At 43.0% G+C, this 17,049-nt stretch overlaps 2 non-coding genes and 1 pseudogene across 2 annotated transcripts; all 3 read right to left on the bottom strand.

The window, feature by feature from the left end:
- Positions 1–108: 108 nt before the first annotated feature.
- LOC132134108 (U1 spliceosomal RNA) lies at positions 109–272 on the bottom strand. Its single transcript, XR_009429372.1, has one exon. It is a non-coding gene; the product is annotated as a U1 spliceosomal RNA (small nuclear RNA).
- Positions 273–9,850: 9,578 nt separating this feature from the next.
- On the bottom strand, positions 9,851–10,012 carry LOC132134059 (U1 spliceosomal RNA). Its single transcript, XR_009429354.1, has one exon. It is a non-coding gene; the product is annotated as a U1 spliceosomal RNA (small nuclear RNA).
- Positions 10,013–10,363: 351 nt separating this feature from the next.
- Positions 10,364–10,540, bottom strand: LOC132134091 (U2 spliceosomal RNA; annotated as a pseudogene).
- Positions 10,541–17,049: the final 6,509 nt, after the last annotated feature.

Raw genomic sequence — 17,049 nt, 5'->3', positions numbered from 1 at the left:
GCGCACAACACATACCTCGCATGTGACAGAACTCCCCTGTCCCCTGAAACGCAAAAAAAACCGCAAAACGCAAAAAAAACCTCTTCTGCTTTGTTTCACCAACAATTTCAGGGGAGAGCGCGAACGCAGTCCCCCACTACCATAAATTATGCAGTCGAGATTCCCGCATTTGGGGAATTCGCAGGGGTCAGCATGGCCGGAGTGCAATGGGCAAGCCTCGCCCTGGGTGAACCGCCTTCTTGATCATGGTGTCTCCCCTGCCAGGTAAGTATGAAGGCCCAGGCGGTCAGCCAGAGGTATGATTTGCGTCTCTACCGTCCACACCAACGGTTAGCCCCCCTCCAGGAAAGGAAGGATGGGTGCCTTCCGTTACTGGCCTGGAAACTGCCAAGCTCATGGGCCGGGGCTTCCCAACGCCGGTTTTAGATGACTCTCTTTAACCAAACACACCTGATTCGGTGCATCACCTCGTCTGTGAAAGACCTCAGGTGGGTGCATCGTTCATGGAAGAGTCCAAGACCCCAGGAGGGCGCATCAGGAAAAAAGTTCGCAATACACCACAGCATGGCAGATCTCATTCCTTGTTGCAAATACAGTTGCTATTTAATGAAAAGTGAGATACGCACCACATGTGGTGCATATGTGTGCCAAAATTCAACGCTCATTTTCATGCAAATTCTACAGTATTATCGGATAAAACTTACAAAAATGGATTCCTCTGAGTGCCCTGAGTACAGTACAACTGTTTTCTCTAGGCCTCATAAAAAAATTTTCTTCCGACTTCCACCCCCCTCGAGCTGCCTTCTCTAGCCGGGAAGTGTGCACCCTGGCCGGCATGGATGAGTAGGTACGAGGGGGGTGGATGGTACTATTTTTTTGCTAATATCTCCGCGAAGCGGTGGAACCCGGGGCTCAAATTCGGGGGATCCCTAGAGGGTCGAGGGGCCTACCGTATGCGACCACCCTCGAGTTCCTGGGTGGTCCAGTTCCTGAGTTATAATGGTTCAAATTCCACATTTTGGGGGGCCGTAACTCGGACCCCCAAGGTCATAGGGACATGGGGCTAGTGTCGTCGGATAGAGCTCTCAAAGGTCTAATTTTGACCAGTTTGGTGTTGTTTCTCCTCTTTTCGAGTGAGTTATGGCCGGTCAAATTTTGGGACTTTTTGCATTTGCGGGTCCATATCTCTGGCTCCCAGGGGTCTATCGACTTGGGGGAGGTGGCTTCAGACAGGGCCCTTTGAGGGCTATCAAGTCACCGAGTTTCAAGTTGCTAGGTCTCTTCCTTCCATTTGACTATCAAAAATGTGGGGGGCCATAAATTCGCCCCCCGGGGTGTTATGGATGGGGGGACAGCGGTGTTCGGTAGGCCTTCTGGAGGTCTTACTCCGTCCCGAGTTTGGTGCAGTTTGGCCCCGTTTTGGCCATTTTGACCCCCGGGGTCATAGGGACATGGGGCTAGTGTCGTCGGATAGACGGCCCCCTGGTCTGACTTTTTTCTATGCATATTTCTACAGTATAATGGGATAAAACTTACAAAAATGGATTCCCTGAGTGCCCTGAGTACAGTACAAGTGTTTTCTCTAGGCCTCATAAAAAAAATTTTCTTCCGACTTCCACCCCCCTTAAGCTGCCTTCTCTAGCCGGGGAGGGTGCACCCTGGCCGGCATGGATGAGTAGGTGCGAGGGGAAAATGAATGGGAAATAGACTGGTAAGGGACCAAGGTAATTTACAGTTTATTAGACTAAAAGTGGAATGAGAAATAGACTGGTAAGTGACCAAGAAAATAGTTCCATTTGTAGTTTCTTAGACTAGAGGTGGTATGAAAAATAGACTGGTAACTGAATCAAGGAAATAGTCATATTTGTAGTTTATCAGACTAGAAAATGAATGAGAAATAGACTGGTAGGTGACCAAGGAAATAGTACTATTTGTAGTTTATTAGACTAGAAGTTGAATGAGAAATAGACTGGTAAGTGATCCAAGGGAATAGTCCCATTTGTAGTTTATTAGACTAGAAAAAGAATGAAAAATAGACTGGTGAGTGAATCAAAGGAATAGTCAAATTTGTAGTTTATTAAACTAGAAGTGTAATGAGAAATAGACTGCAAATTGTGCTCTCTAATGTATTAGACTCAAAGTTGTATTAACAGACTACAAATGGGACCTAAAAAGTTATATAAGTAACCAATGCTTGGGCAGTGTCCCTTGCATTCATCCTTTTGCTATTCATCCTTTAGTGTTTTAACAAAAGTAGATATGGCTTTGGACGACTGTCCCTTGTGCTTTCGTGGCTATAATCAGCTAAGCGCAAGCTTCTCCTATCCATTGCTTCTGGGAGAGCTTCTCACGGCGGTACCGGCAGCTGAGGAAGCGGTCAAATCCCACCCCCTCTAGGCAGGTTGCACGGGCAACACATAGTCTGCTATCGGCCCTCAACAGCCCTGGGGAGGAGGAGTGCTCAGAGTCGCAGGTTGACAGACTAGATGAAGAGCCAGCCACCAGGCCTGAGGCAGAGCCAGCCACAGGACCCGAGGAGGAGGTCGCCGGGCCTTCAAAGAAGGCCCACTCCTCCGATGCACCATACCCCTTTCCGGACCACGTGCCAGCCCTAAGTGAGTATGACACTTGTCACTTTGATAACACCATACAATAACTTTCATTAATAAATCTCCTATTTGTAGATTATTAGACTAGAAGTTACCTGAGAAATAGACTGGTAAGTGAACCAAGGAAATAATCTCATTTGTTGTTCATTAGACTAGAAGTTGAATTAGAAATAGACTGGTAAGTGAACCAAGGAAATAGCCCCATTTATAGTTTGTTAGACTACAAGAGAAATGAGAAATAGACTGATAAGTGACCAAGGAAATAGTACCATTTGTAGTTTATTAGACTAGAAAATTATAGTAATATAATTATACATATACACACACATATTATGTATGTATATATATATATATATATATATATATATATATATATATATATATATATATATATAATTTATTATATATTTAATTTAATTTAATTTAATTTAATTTAATTTAATTTAATTTAATTTAATTTAATTTAATAATAATAATAATAATAATAATAATGTTTGTTAGTGTTTACCTCTATGTTATCGACCTGACTCACCTGGTCCTTCTCTTGTGCTTTCTTTTTGCAGATCAGCTCATTGAGGAGTCCAGGGCCAACTGGGAGGGCATCAACCCCACTCCGAAATTAATAAATAATGTGTCCTCAAAGATTTTTAGAATAAAAAATTTTATTTCATATATGTCAGCTGGCCAGACCAATCTGGCCAGCTTGATGTTTTTGGACAACAGGGCAAAGGTCCGGTCCTGGCTGTCTTTTTTAAAGAAATGCAACATTGCAGAGCCAACTGTGCACCATTACCTAAAAAATGTGGCACAGTTCCTCAAATATCTTAATGAGACCGCGCCGCCCACATGCCGGCTCTCCCGTGTGGCTTTCATTGGGATTAGGAGGGAAATCCAGAACTTGACCCGCCCAGTAAAGCGCAGCGTGGCAGTCCACGAGCTGGCTGTAAAACAAGCCAAGGAGGCCCGCCTGATCCCTAAAGCCACACTGCGAGCTAGCCGGGACTCTGCCAAAAAAATTATTTCTGAGATTCTGGGTAAGTTTTTGAATCGTTTCTCCTCTCATTATTTGGCGATCAATGTGATCCTTTATGCTTCTCTTTTTTTCTGTGAAGATCGTCTGAAGACTAGTCCTGAGAAAAAGGACCAATGGTCTTTTTATGGACACCTCACCACTTACTGGGCCAGCATTTATGGTCACCGTGGAGGGGTGTTCCAAAATGTAACAATTAAAGAGGTGGAGGATGCCCGTGCGACAGCTACAGAAGGCCACTTTGTCATTAATGTGAGTGGTTCTCTTTCTCTCTGTCTCTCGTTGTCCACATGGTTTTCTTTAAAATAAAACTCAGCTTATGCCACTTCTCACTGTTTCTAAAGATATCAGCCCACAAGACCAACCAGGCCTTTGGTGCAGCCGAGCTGGCCCTGGACCAGGAGGAGTATGGGTGGCTTGAGGAATTCCTTTCACTCCGGTCCAACTTGGTAGGGGGACGAGTTGCAAACTACTTCTTCTTTACCTCAAAGGCCAGCTCCTGCAAAAACTTGAACAAGTATTATCAGGATGCGTGGGCGAGCATGGGGTTACCAGGCACACCCACATTTACTGATGTGAGGACTGCCATCGCCACCCATGTAAGCATTCCTGTACTTGTCCCGGCTTTATGAGTTTCTGGTGTGTTTTTTTCTAACTCTTTGTCTATGCTGTTCTCTCTCCAAAAAGGCAAAGAACACTCACTGCCCGGAAGATAGGCACAAAGTGGCACAGTTCATGTGCCACGACACCACCACAGCTGACAGGTTTTATGCCCTCAACCTTAATGCAAAGCAGGCAGCAGAACACCGTCGCCTCTTTGATACAGCTGTGGTGGGTGAGGAAGCTGATAGTCCAAGGCAGCAAGGTGCAAAGAGAAGAAAGACGACAAAACCCCACAAGATGCCAGCTGAGGAAAAGTCCTCATCCACCAGCCCAACGCTCTCCGACAGCCCTCCCGATGCCGAAGAAGGCCAGAAGTCTGGGAAATCTGCTTCAGTAAGTACAATTTCCCATGGATTGGTTTAACTGTTTGTGACAAGTAGACATGTTCACTAACACTTTGCCTTTCTTATTATTTCTATAAGGAAAGAAGCACATTAATGAAGATGGTCCTCAGACGCAGACTGATGGTGAAGAACTCCCCACTTAAATCACCACAGGAAATAGCGTCTAAAAAGCTGGTGCAGCAAGTAAAAAAAGAGACTGGAGAAATTTAAAAAAAAATCCCGTAAATAATTTATGTAGCTATTTAAATTGTTTGTTTTGATGTTTTTTATGATAATTGTTCTACTCCTTTTATTTCTACGATAAAAAAGTAAGGTTATCTTTTTATTTGTTTTGATAGCCTGTTCCATTTTTCTTTTTTCTTTTTTTTGTAAATAGTTATAGTTAAGGTTAATATCAGTTTGCTCTGAATCTTTCTGAACATGTTTATTTATTTATTATATTTTTCTTATATAATGCATGTTTCCTATTATACTTTTTATATATTGTGTTTTTTTGTACAGAACTTTGAGGCATTTTTGATTTTGACTTTACAATGTCTGCAAAACAAAAAGTTCAATAAATATTTGAAATTGAATTAAGGTGTCATTACTTTACACACACACACTCACACACACTCACACACACACACACAAATATATATTACATGTAATAAAAATAATTTAAACATATTTATATATTGTGTGTGTAAATAAAAAGGTATATGTAATGAATACATAATAAATATATAGTATTTCTATACATAAAATGTTTAATAAAAACATATTTTACTATATTTTGAATAACTTGAAATTAGGATGTTTTCACATAAATACACTTCTATTTCAAATGTATTCAGGCCGATCATCATAACCAGGTAAACTGATTATTAGACTAGAAGTTGAATGAGAAATAGACTGAAATAGTGAAATGTATTGTTTATTAGACTAGAAAAGGAATGAGAAATAGACTGGTAAGTGACCAAGGAAATAGTACTTTTTGTAGTTTATTAGACTAAAAGTTTTGAATAAGAAATAGACTGGCAAGGGATCAAGGAAATAGTGCCATATGTAGTTTATTAGACTATAAAATTAATGAGAAATAGACTGGCAAGTGATCCATGAAATAGTGCCATATGTTTTCACATTAATACACTTCTATTTCAAATTTATTCAGGCCGATCATCATCACCAGTTAAACTGATTATTAAACTAGAAGTTGAATGAGAAATAGACTGAAATAGTGAAATGTATTGTTTATTAGACTAGAAAAGGTATGATAAAAAGGGTGGTAAGTGACCAAGGAAACAGTACTTTTTGTAGTTTATTAGACTAAAAGTTTTGAATAAGAAATAGACTGGCAAGTGATCAAGGAAATAGTGCCATATGTAGTTTATTAGACTATGAAATGAATGAGAAATAGACTGGCAAGTGATCCATGAAATAGTGCCATATGTTTTCACATTAATACACTTCTATTTCAAATGTATTCAGGCCGATCATCATAACCAGGTAAACTGATTATTAGACTAGAAGTTGAATGAGAAATAGACTGAAATAGTGAAATGTATTGTTTATTAGACTAGAAAAGGAATGAGAAATAGTCTGGTAAGTGACCAAGGACATAGTACTTTTTGTAGCTTATTAGACTAAAAGTTTGAATAAGAAATACACTGGCAAGTGATCAAGGAAATAGTGCCATATGTAGTTTATTAGACTATGAAATGAATGAGAAATAGACTGGCAAGTGATCCATGAAATAGTGCCATATGTTTTCACATTAATACACTTCTATTTCAAATGTATTCAGGCCGATCATCATAACCAGTTAAACTGATTATTAGACTAGAAGTTGAATGAGAAATAGACTGATATAGTGAAATGTATTGTTTATTAGACTAGAAAAGGAATGAGAAATAGACTGGTAAGTGACCAAGGAAATAGTACTTTTTGTAGTTTATTAGACTAAAAGTTTTGAATAAGAAATAGACTGGCAAGTGATCAAGGAAATAGTGCCATATGTAGTTTATTAGACTAGAAAATTAATGAGAAATAGACTGGCAAGTGATCCATGAAATAGTGCCATAGGTAGTTCATTAGACTATGAGTGGAATGAGAAATTGACTGGTCAGTGACCAAGGAAATAGTCCCATTTGAAGTTGTTTGGACTAAAAGTGGAATGAGAAATAGACTGCAAAGTGTGCACTCTTGTTTTATAAAACGTATTTTACAATACATTATGGATAAATTGGAATTAGGAAGATTTCAAATAAAGTAACTGTTAAGTGACAAATGAAATAGCCCCATGTGTAGTTCATTAGACTAGAAGTGATTTGAGAAATAGACTGACAATAAAAAATATTGCTATTTAATATACTGCAAGACTTGCAACATTTGTGGTGCAAATTAACCAAAATCCAACAGTTTTTTCTATGCATATTTCTACAGTATTATGGGATAAAACTTACAAAAATTGATTCCTCTGAGTGCCCTGAGTACAGTACAACTGTTTTCTCTAGGCCTCATAAAAAAAATTTTCTTCCGACTTCCACCCCCCTCGAGCTGCCTTCTCTAGCCGGGGAGGGTGCACCCTGGCCGGCATGGATGAGTAGGTGCGAGGGGGGTGGATGGTACTATTTTCTTGCTAATATCTCCGCGAAGCGGTGGACCCCGGGGCTGAAATTACCTACCGTATGCGACCACCCTCGAGTTCCTGGGTGGTCCGGTTCCTGAGTTATAACGGTTCAAATTCCACATTTTGGGGGGCCGTAACTCGGACCCCCAGGGTCATAGGGACATGGGGCTAGTGTCGTCGGATAGAGCTCCCAAAGGTCTAATTTTGACCAGAGTTTGGTGTTGTTTCCCTTCTTTCCGAGTGAGTTATGGCCGGTCAAATTTTGGGACTTTTTGCATTTGCGGGTCCATATCTCTGGCCCCCGGGGGTCTATCGACTTGGGGGAGGTGGCTTCAGAGAGGGCCCTTCGAGGGCTATCAAGTCACCAAGTTTCAATTCGCTAGAACTCTTCCTTCCATTTGACTATCAAAAATGTGGGGAGCCATAACTCCGCCCCCGGGGTGTTATGGATGGGGGGGCAGCGGTGTTCGGTAGGCCTTCTGGAGTTCTTACTCTGACCCGAGTTTGGTGCAGTTTGGCCCCGTTTTGGCGGAGTTACAGCTTGGCAAAGTCTGTGACATTTTGGTTAACATTCACCACAATTTTGGATATGTCCGCAAATGTTCCGGATGTGATCCGTGGTCATTCCGTGAATATAATGGTCAAATGGACAAATAGTGGGTTCGTGGGACCCAGGGTGGGGGTCCGCAAGTGGTCCGCAGATGATCCGCAGTCATTGTGTGAACATAATGGTCAAATGGACAAATAGTGGGTTCGTGGGACCCAGGGTGGGGGTCCGCAAGTGGTCCGCAGATGATCCGCAGTCATTGTGTGAATATAATGGTCAAATGGACATATACGGGGTTCTTGGGACCCAGGGTGGGGGTCCGCAAGGGGTCTGCAGATGATCCGCAGTCATTGTGTGAATATAATTGTCAAATGGACAAATAATGGGTTCGTGGGACCCGGGTTGGGGGTCCGACGGGGGTCCGCATCGGTTCCGTGGTCATTCTGTAACTTTAAAGGTCAAATGGACAAATATAGGTTTCGTGGGCAAAAAAATCGTACACCCCCCATTCGGGTAAATGCCACTGTTTTAAACCTGAGGTGTACTGCTCCGTGCGCCACCCTGTGGAGAAGTGCTGAATGGCATGTAGGGGCCTCAAATCTGGGTGGGCTTCCGCGGGGCCCCTCGGGGGTCCAGATCCTCCTGCGCCGGTCAGGGGTCTCCCGTGGGCCGGCGCGGTCCGGCAGACATCGACGCCGCGTCCGTCAAAAATTTTTTGGGGTCAGCGCGCAGGTCCCCTTAACCCACATACACGAGCCCTCAAACTTATACCTGAATGGACGCTCCAAAAAAAAAGGACTTTCTGGAGAAGTCAAGACGTGACATCCCTAGGAGCTTGCCATTCACCTCTTTAAAACAAAAGCGCACGCTGTGGTGCCTCCGCACGCCGGCACGGGCAGCCGACATGATGGAGGCACCAACAGCCTAGAAACTTAAAACAACAATAAATACAATAATAAATAACCAAATAAATAATTAAAAGACCTTACCTTAAAACGTGTTGGAGCCCGAAGCAGCAGAGTTCAATGTACCTCTCGAAGTTGTGTGACTCAAGATATAAAAAGATCTCGAGTCAGGAAACCTCCAAGAGGCGATCGCAGTCTAAACCGTCTGACAAGGTACGTGATCTTAGCCAAAAGGCCGAGAAGCGATGCCGCTAAGACGCAGCGGGCAGGAAGCCGGACACGGCGATGCCCATCTCGGCTTTGGTAAGTCTGGGGGACCTAAAAATGCTGGGGGATGGTAGTACCCTCCCCTGTCTGCAACGTCACCGGGACTCGTCACGCTCGGCCTGACGCTGGCACTGCAGCGACGGAAAGTACGGCATCGCTCGTAACTCCCAAACGGTTCGTCGCAGAGCCACGTGCCTTATGTAATGGGAATCCTTGGCTCGAGCCGAACCAGACGCAGGTCTCAGATTGGCTCGTCGCTCTGACAAAATTTTCGGGTATTTGGGATTTTGTCGAAAACCTTCTTTTGCAACCTAGCGCCAGGTATTTGGCCCAGTCCCACCCAAAGCAGCACAGAAAGCTTCTCTGGAGTCTGCCTGTCAATAATCATCCCAAAAAAGTGGAAATTTCCATTCACCTTGGCGAGGGGACCTCAAAACGTGCTAACGTGGCGTGTTCGAGATGGCTCGAATGGCTATAACTCCAGGAAGGAATGAGATCCCTTCACCCAAATCGGCACACCTGTGCAGGGGCTCAGTCAGAAGCAAGGTGAAAAAGGGCGCTGCGACAGGCGACTCAGTGGCGCTGTAAGCGACAACAAAATTAATATCAATTGAAAAAGGACAACCAAACAACATGGAGACAGCTACAGCTAGGCTGCAGTCAGTCCAATGGACTTTCAAAGTAAGGTCTGTGCTATATTCGAACTGAACCACCCACCAGGGTCCGATTTTTCAAGAGCGTAAAAATCGGTGAAAGCGTTGTTTCACAGGCGCACAACACATACCTCGCATGTGACAGAACTCCCCATTCTGAAACGCAAAAAAAAAAAAAACCTGGAAAAAACCTCTTCTGCTTTGTTTCACCAACAATTTCAGGGGAGATTACGAACGCAGTCCCCCACTACCATAAATTATGCAGTCGAGATTCCCGCATTTGGGGAATTCGCAGGGGTCAGCATGGCCGGAGTGCAATGGGCAAGCCTCGCCCTGGGTGAACCGCCTTCTCGATCATGGTGTCTCCCCTGCCAGGTTAGCATGAAGGCCCAGGCGGTCAGCCAGAGGTACGATTTGCGTCTCTACCGTCCACACCAACGGTTAGCCCCCCTCCAGGAAAGGAAGGACGGGTGCCTTCCATTACTGGCCTGGAAACTGCCAAGCTCATGGGCCGGTGCTTCCCAACGCCGGTTTTAGATGACTCTCTTTAACCAAACACACCTGATTCGATGCATCACCTCGTCTGTGAAAGACCTCAGGTGGGTGCATCGTTCGTGGAAGAGTCCAAGACCCCAGGAGGGCGCATCAGGAAAAAAGTTCGCAATACACCACAGCATGGCAGATCTCATTCCTTGTTCTGCTATTCGACACAATAAACGGCAATCCCCAAAAAGGGAAAGCACACCGTTCCTGGAGACACTGCAATACCAGGCCGATGCTTGGAGTGGACGGAGCAAGCCCCGGCTCCAGCTCCGTGATCTAAAAATCCATTTAATATGTAGTCCCCGGATGGTGGACGTATCAGATATTAAACTGATAAGAACAGATTTTTTTTCTTTCAAAAAAGTTTTATTGTCACGAGTTACATTTTTTCCATTTGCATTTTTACTTTCACACACATTTTTCTTTTCAAGCACACATTAAATCAAGCCATATAATATATAATAAATACACATGGTAAAATGAAAGAAACAATCATTGTTAAAAAACATTTGATTAAAACCACAGTGTTTTGCTTGTTTTTAAAAGGCCATATTTGGGGTGTGTTTAAAAGGTGCGATTGGTTTCAAAAGTAAAATACATATTTAAAAAAGCAAACAAGCCTCATATGCATGTTAATAAAACCAATTTTATTGATAAAACACAATAAAAACCAATTTATTGGATAAAAACCAATAAAAAAAAACATCTGTTGTGCAAGACCGGGGGTGAGTCCTTATCAAGTCGGTCTTCACCCCACTCTCCAGAACAGGGACATGAGATGCTACTTTACGGGCTCAGCGGAGATCCCCTCTCCTCCGGCCCGCTGGCCCACTGTTCCCGTAGCCAGAATGGTGAGGGTGCATCTACGAGCAGCCAGGGTCGGTGCCTGCCGGGACCCTCTCTGTGCGACCCCGGCCCCCCCGTCCGAATATCGTCGTCCGGTACCCCTGCAGCATTGATGTTACCTTTAGCTCGCATGCATGGAGGGTTACCGTAACGCGCTTCCCCACCAGCAGGTTTCTGGTGGCCCAGATGGCATCCTTGATGACGTTGAGGGTGAGCTAGAGCGAGGTAAATTTCTGTGCCGTCAAGTCCTTCAAGCCCCGGCCCACCCCAAGGATGGCGAGCTGGTACCCGAACTGGGCCCCACCTGCTGGTAGGCACGGGAAATACAGGGGGCCGGTCTTGGCCCACAGGACCCGCGCAGTGCTGCAGTCCCAGAGCAGGTGGTGGACGGTCTCCGGGGAATTGCAGCCGGACCGAGGGCAGATGGGGTTTTTGGCCATGCCTCTGGAGTGCATAACCGCCCTGACCGGGAGGATCTCATGAGCCACCATCCACGATAAGTCCTTGTGCCTTTTCTGGAGAGCAGGGTGAGCCGCATTCCGCCAAACTTGTTTGGCCTCACTTAGTGTGAGGCCCAGAACTGGACTCACCGGTTCCCGGTCCTGCACAACAGAAATGAGAGACTTGTGTTTAGTTAAAATGGTGACATCTTCCCTCTCTAAAAGATATTTCTTTAAAAACTTTTTTATAAAACTGTACTCTTTAGGCAAGTTAAAAGACACTGGGGTTTTCAAATCTACTGGTAAAATTTTCAAAGTTCTTAGGTAAGACCCCATCCAAAATCGCGCCATTGCAGCCGTCTTGTTTTCTTTGGATGGGGTCATGGCATAACTGATGTGCAGGGCGGTGAAGCAGCTGCCTAAAAACAGGTGGGGGTCTGGGAGGCCTTTTCCACCGTTCTCTGGCCTTTTCTTGACTGTCTCCCTCTTCAGGCGCTCCCACTTGGACCCCCACAGGAAGTAAAACACCGCCCTCTCCAGTTTCACCAGGAACTGCCGAGGGGGGCTAAAAACAGAACAAACAAGTAAAATCAGAGGTAAAATCACAGATTTAAAAATTAAAATTTTACCTTCAATCGTCAACTGTCTTAGTCCCCAAAACTCTAGTCTTTTCCTAACTTTCCCTAGCAAGTCAGTCCAGCTTTCCCATCCTCCACCCTCTTTATCAAATTTAACACCTAAAATTTTAAAATCGTTGTCTTTAAAAACCAAATCAAGTCCTCCTGTGTCCACGTCCCCCCACGGCCCGAAGAGCTGGGCCTCAGACTTGTTTCTATTGAGTTTGGCGCCCGAGGCCCGACCGTACCAGTCAGTCAAGTCCAGTGCTCTTCGTATAGATAAAATGTCTGTGGTTAAAAGAGTAACATCGTCCATGTATAAGGCACAAGTCGCTGTCAGTCCACCCGTCCCAGGAACGTCCAGTCCTTTGATCCATTTATCCTTTCTCAAGATCTGTGCCAGTGGCTCGATACAAGCCACAAACAGGAGAGGAGATAAAGGACATCCCTGACGGACACCACTGTGTATGTTCACAGTTTTGGAAAGATGCCCGTTTACAAGGAATTTGCTGACTAGTCCCTTGTACAGCAGTCCCACCCAGGCTACAAACCTCTTTGGAAAACCCATTTTTTGCAGTACCTGAAAAAGGTACTGGTGCGAGACTCGGTCAAATGCTTTTTCAAAGTCCAAATTTAGGACTACTAGCCGAATATTTCTGTCTCTCGCATAACAGATGGCGTCTCTGATCAGCACTACGCTGTCTGTTATCTTTCTTCCGGGCACAGAACAAGCTTGATCCGGGTGAATCACGTCCTCTAAAGCCATTGACATGCGTGTTGCTAAAATTTTGCTAAAAAGTTTATAATCAAAATTTAAAAGTGTTATGGGTCTCCAGTTTTTTAAGTCAGTCCGGTCACCTTTTTTGTGAAGTAAAGAAACTATCCCTATTCTAAAACTGTCTGGAAGTCTGTCGAGGGTCTCAAACTCTTTAAAAACTGTCAAAAGCTCTTGTCCTAAAATGTCCCAAAATGTTAGATAAAACTCTAGGGGAAGTCCATCCACTCCTGGGGACTTCCCCTTCTTAAAACCTCCAAGAGCTTTTTGGATTTCTAAGATGTTAAAATCTTGGGTTAAAATCTCATTTTGACAGTCAACCCTTCCCTCAATAAAATTTAAAACTTCTTTTGCAGTGTCAAAGTGTACCTTTTTAAAACTATATAATGCCCCATAACATTTTTCCACATCCTCTAAAATCTCTTTTGTTGTGTTAACCTCCCTATCCCCTGTTTTAACCCTGGTTAACCCCCCACCCCTTGTTATTATTTTCTTAAAAAAATATCTGGTACACTTTTCGCCTTCTTCTATTTCTCTCTCTTTACTTCTTAAAAGGACCCCTTTACTTTCTATATTGGCTAAAACTGACATTTCTTTTTTTACTTCCTGAATTTCCTCGTTAAAATCAAAACCATTATTTAAAAGATTAAAATACCTTTGTAGTCTTTTCTGGAACCCCAACATGCGTTTCTTTTCCCTACTCTTCTTTTCTTTCACTATCTTTCTAAAAAACTGTCTTGTCCGGTCCTTTACCATCTCCCACCACTGTGCACGTGTATCGTAAAAGTCTTGGAGGTTCTGCCATTGGCTGAACTGTTCCCTATATTCTAAAACTATATCCTTGTCTTCCAACAGGGAACAGTTCAGCTTCCACAGCCCTCCCCCTACCGTCACACCCATGGGCAGTGAAAGGGTGCAAGACAGCATCATGTGATCAGAGAAAAAGAGGAGGGTTAATGTAGCATCGGTCGGCGGGCAGTCCCTTGTAAAAACGTAGTCGATTCGAGAGGCTTTGGTACCATCACCACTGAACCAGGTGAAGCCCTCCTCTCTTTGATGCAAAATTTTAAAACAGTCGACTAAATTAAAATCTCTGACTAAACCCTGCAATAAAACCGACGTTTTGTCCACTCTAAAATCCTCCCCTACCCTTTTCCTGTCTGTTTTGGATAAAACACAATTAAAATCCCCTGCTACCATTAGGGGGGCCCTACCTAGCATGTGGGGTTGCAAGTCTTCTAAAAGCTCATATCTTTCATTCTTTTCCGTAAAACCATATACATTAAGAACATTAAAATCCCTGTCTAAAAAGGTCAGATTTACTAAAAGTGCCCGGCCTTGCCTCACCACAGTGCTGCCCTTCACCAAGATGTTAGGATTATTAATTAAAACCGCAACTCCGTCATTTTTGTTAAAATTTGATCCGCTCCATATGGAGGCTCCTGCGGACCATAGCTCCTCCATTTTCTTGTACCTAGTTAAAAAGGGCAGAGAACACTCTTGTAATAAAAACAAATCTGACTTAAAAGATTTTAAAAGGGACAAAATACTCTGTGCTCTAATGGTGGACCTCACACTTCTTACATTGATAGTAGAGATGGTGAGGGCCATGAGCAGTAGGGTTAAAAAGGTATAAGACATTTAAAACAGAAGACAGTAAAAAGACTACAAAGATACGATTAAAATCATGTTATATCTTGTTGCATTTGCCTTTCCTTTTCCTCAGACGAGCTGGGATCAGGAGGGCAAATGCCTGTCGCTTCAGAGGCGATGATGCTGTTAGCTTAATGTGCAAAAAGGATACCTCATTGGGGGACTCTAGGGGCCACATGCGCTCCAGATCTACCGAATCGATACTATCAAGCTTATATGCTGCCCTAGATTTTTTCTCCTCCGTTACAATCAGAGGAGACCCCGCAGGTCTTTTTTGCACCTGAGCGTTAGGGAGTGAACACTCTGTCTCACTCCCGGTAGATTCCTGCACCCCATCCGAAACTGTTACTAGTGAGGAATTGTTTTTTTCCTCACTTTCCTCTCCTTCCATGACCATTTCCTGTTCCGTTGCCTCCGCCCCTGTGGCCGTCCCACTTCCTCCTTCCTGCCCAATCCCTGAGGCCGGCTGGGAATTTGAAATTCCCGCCAAAACCTCAGGGACCGCCTCCTCTTTCCTTTGTTCATTCGTTTGTTGCCCATGTGGGGCGGCCATTTTGAGCTTGTTGGCAAAACTTTTAGGGCAGTCTCTGTAGAGGTGGTTTGTTTCTCCACAAAGATTGCACCGTCTGCCATTGGTACAATCATCAAACTGTGACCAATTTCTCTACACTTCCCACATACTAACTCTTGGCATGCTTCAGCGAGATGACCAAACCTGCAACCCTTCCTGCAGAGTTTGGTATGTAGCCTCTGTTCTCTCCGAGCACAATCATGGAAGGCAGATGTTTCAGGCCCTGGTAGCCCCCAGCGTCTTCCCATTGTTTAATGGGAATTCGCCAGAAGCATGTCCAAATGCCATCTTCATCTAACACTTTGACAGGCTGGCCTCGAACAGTGCAAAATCTACCCAACCAAACATAAATATCATCTCCAGTCACTGTTTCATTGAACATCCTTACAATCACAGTTTTAAGTGTGTTATCAGAAAGTTTCTCGACAGTGAACATGGAGAACTGGGCTTTAACCCTCTGGAGTCTAAGGGTATTTTTGGGGCCTGGAGAAGTTTTGTCATGCCTTGACATTTGTGCTTTTTTCAGTTTCTTATAAATATCTAAATGGGTAAAGACTAATCTCACTGTAATCAGCACAAACTGGGCTGTAATAATATGTGAAATGCATGTATGTACATGATTGTGTTTTTGAGAAAAAAAATATTATGCGTGGTTAGTGAAAAACTAAAAATGTTAAAACGCTTGAATAAGGCAAAAAAACACATAAAGAACAATGGTTCCCGGGATTTTTGAGAACTGGAGCTTGTAGCCTAGAATTTTTCTTTCTAAATGATGTGAAAATCATCTTGTTTACTCACTCACAGAAAACAATATATTGCTTAAAATTTTCTAAGACACTTTTTGTTGGTAAAAGTCAAATGCGAGTAGGCGTCAACTACCATAAATATCATTGTGATTTACACCTGAGAAGACAAAGGCCTGCATAATGAGCTGCATGATGAGCCTCTCAGTCATCTGTGCCACTGTGAGTGAGGAGTTACAAGAGAGAATGTGAGAACAAAATAAATCTATATAATTTTATGTTTGTAGTTTATTAAGAATATATTTAATTATCCCACAACATAATTTAATATCCACTTGGGGGAGCAGTTAAACAGTTTATTAGAAACAATCAAAGCTGACTTTCAAACAAATTGTTTGGCATGCTTACTCCAGTCACACAATCCTTCAGAAATCCTTTTAACAATCTTATTTTCTACAAAAAAAAAAAAAAACGTTTGTTGTTATTATTATCATCATTATTATTAATGTTGAAAAGAGCTGAGAATATTTTTCTGGGTTTTTAGGGGGAATAAATGGAAAGAAAAGCATTGTTTTTACATTTGTTACAGTTATCTATTTGTTACATTTATATTATTTACATCAAGCTTTCGAAGGGTATAGTGTTGTATATTGTTATTGAAACTTCATAATGTTTCACTTGATTATATATTTAGTCAGGAATTATAGTTCGGAAAAAGTCTAACTAGTAAAACGTTTACACGTTATGTGAAAACTAGTACAAGTATATAAATAAATAAAAAGAGACTTACTCGTGTTTATGATCTCTGCTGAATAAAGTGCTTCATTCTTTTTTTCTGAGGAAATCCATTTCTCAAATCCTCAACCACATCACATCTTTTTGGGGTGAATTATGTGTTATTCCTATCATCGCGAAGCAAACAGTAAAATAAAAAAAACTTGAACAGTCTGGCTGCTTTTTCTTCTGTGTGGGCGTATTCAAGCTGCGCGCTTCAGTTTGAATCTGAATAGCGCGTTCAGCGCGGGGGCGTGGTCACATTAGATATAATGAAGGGAGACATGAAAAACAGACATCGCGTTGTTTTCATATGGATTACTTTATCACAGAATATCTGTTTTCGGCGGCACTTGTTTAGTTTAAAAATAGACATGTCAAGCTTTCTATAGATATCTCTCTCATGTATTTTCGTTGAGTATTCACGGAGTTACAGTTCATTTAAATGACGTGTTTGT

The sequence above is a fragment of the Carassius carassius genome, unplaced genomic scaffold, assembly GCF_963082965.1.
Source record: "Carassius carassius unplaced genomic scaffold, fCarCar2.1 SCAFFOLD_66, whole genome shotgun sequence".
NCBI lineage: Eukaryota > Metazoa > Chordata > Actinopteri > Cypriniformes > Cyprinidae > Carassius > Carassius carassius.
This window is presented reverse-complemented; position numbering and strand designations above follow the sequence as displayed.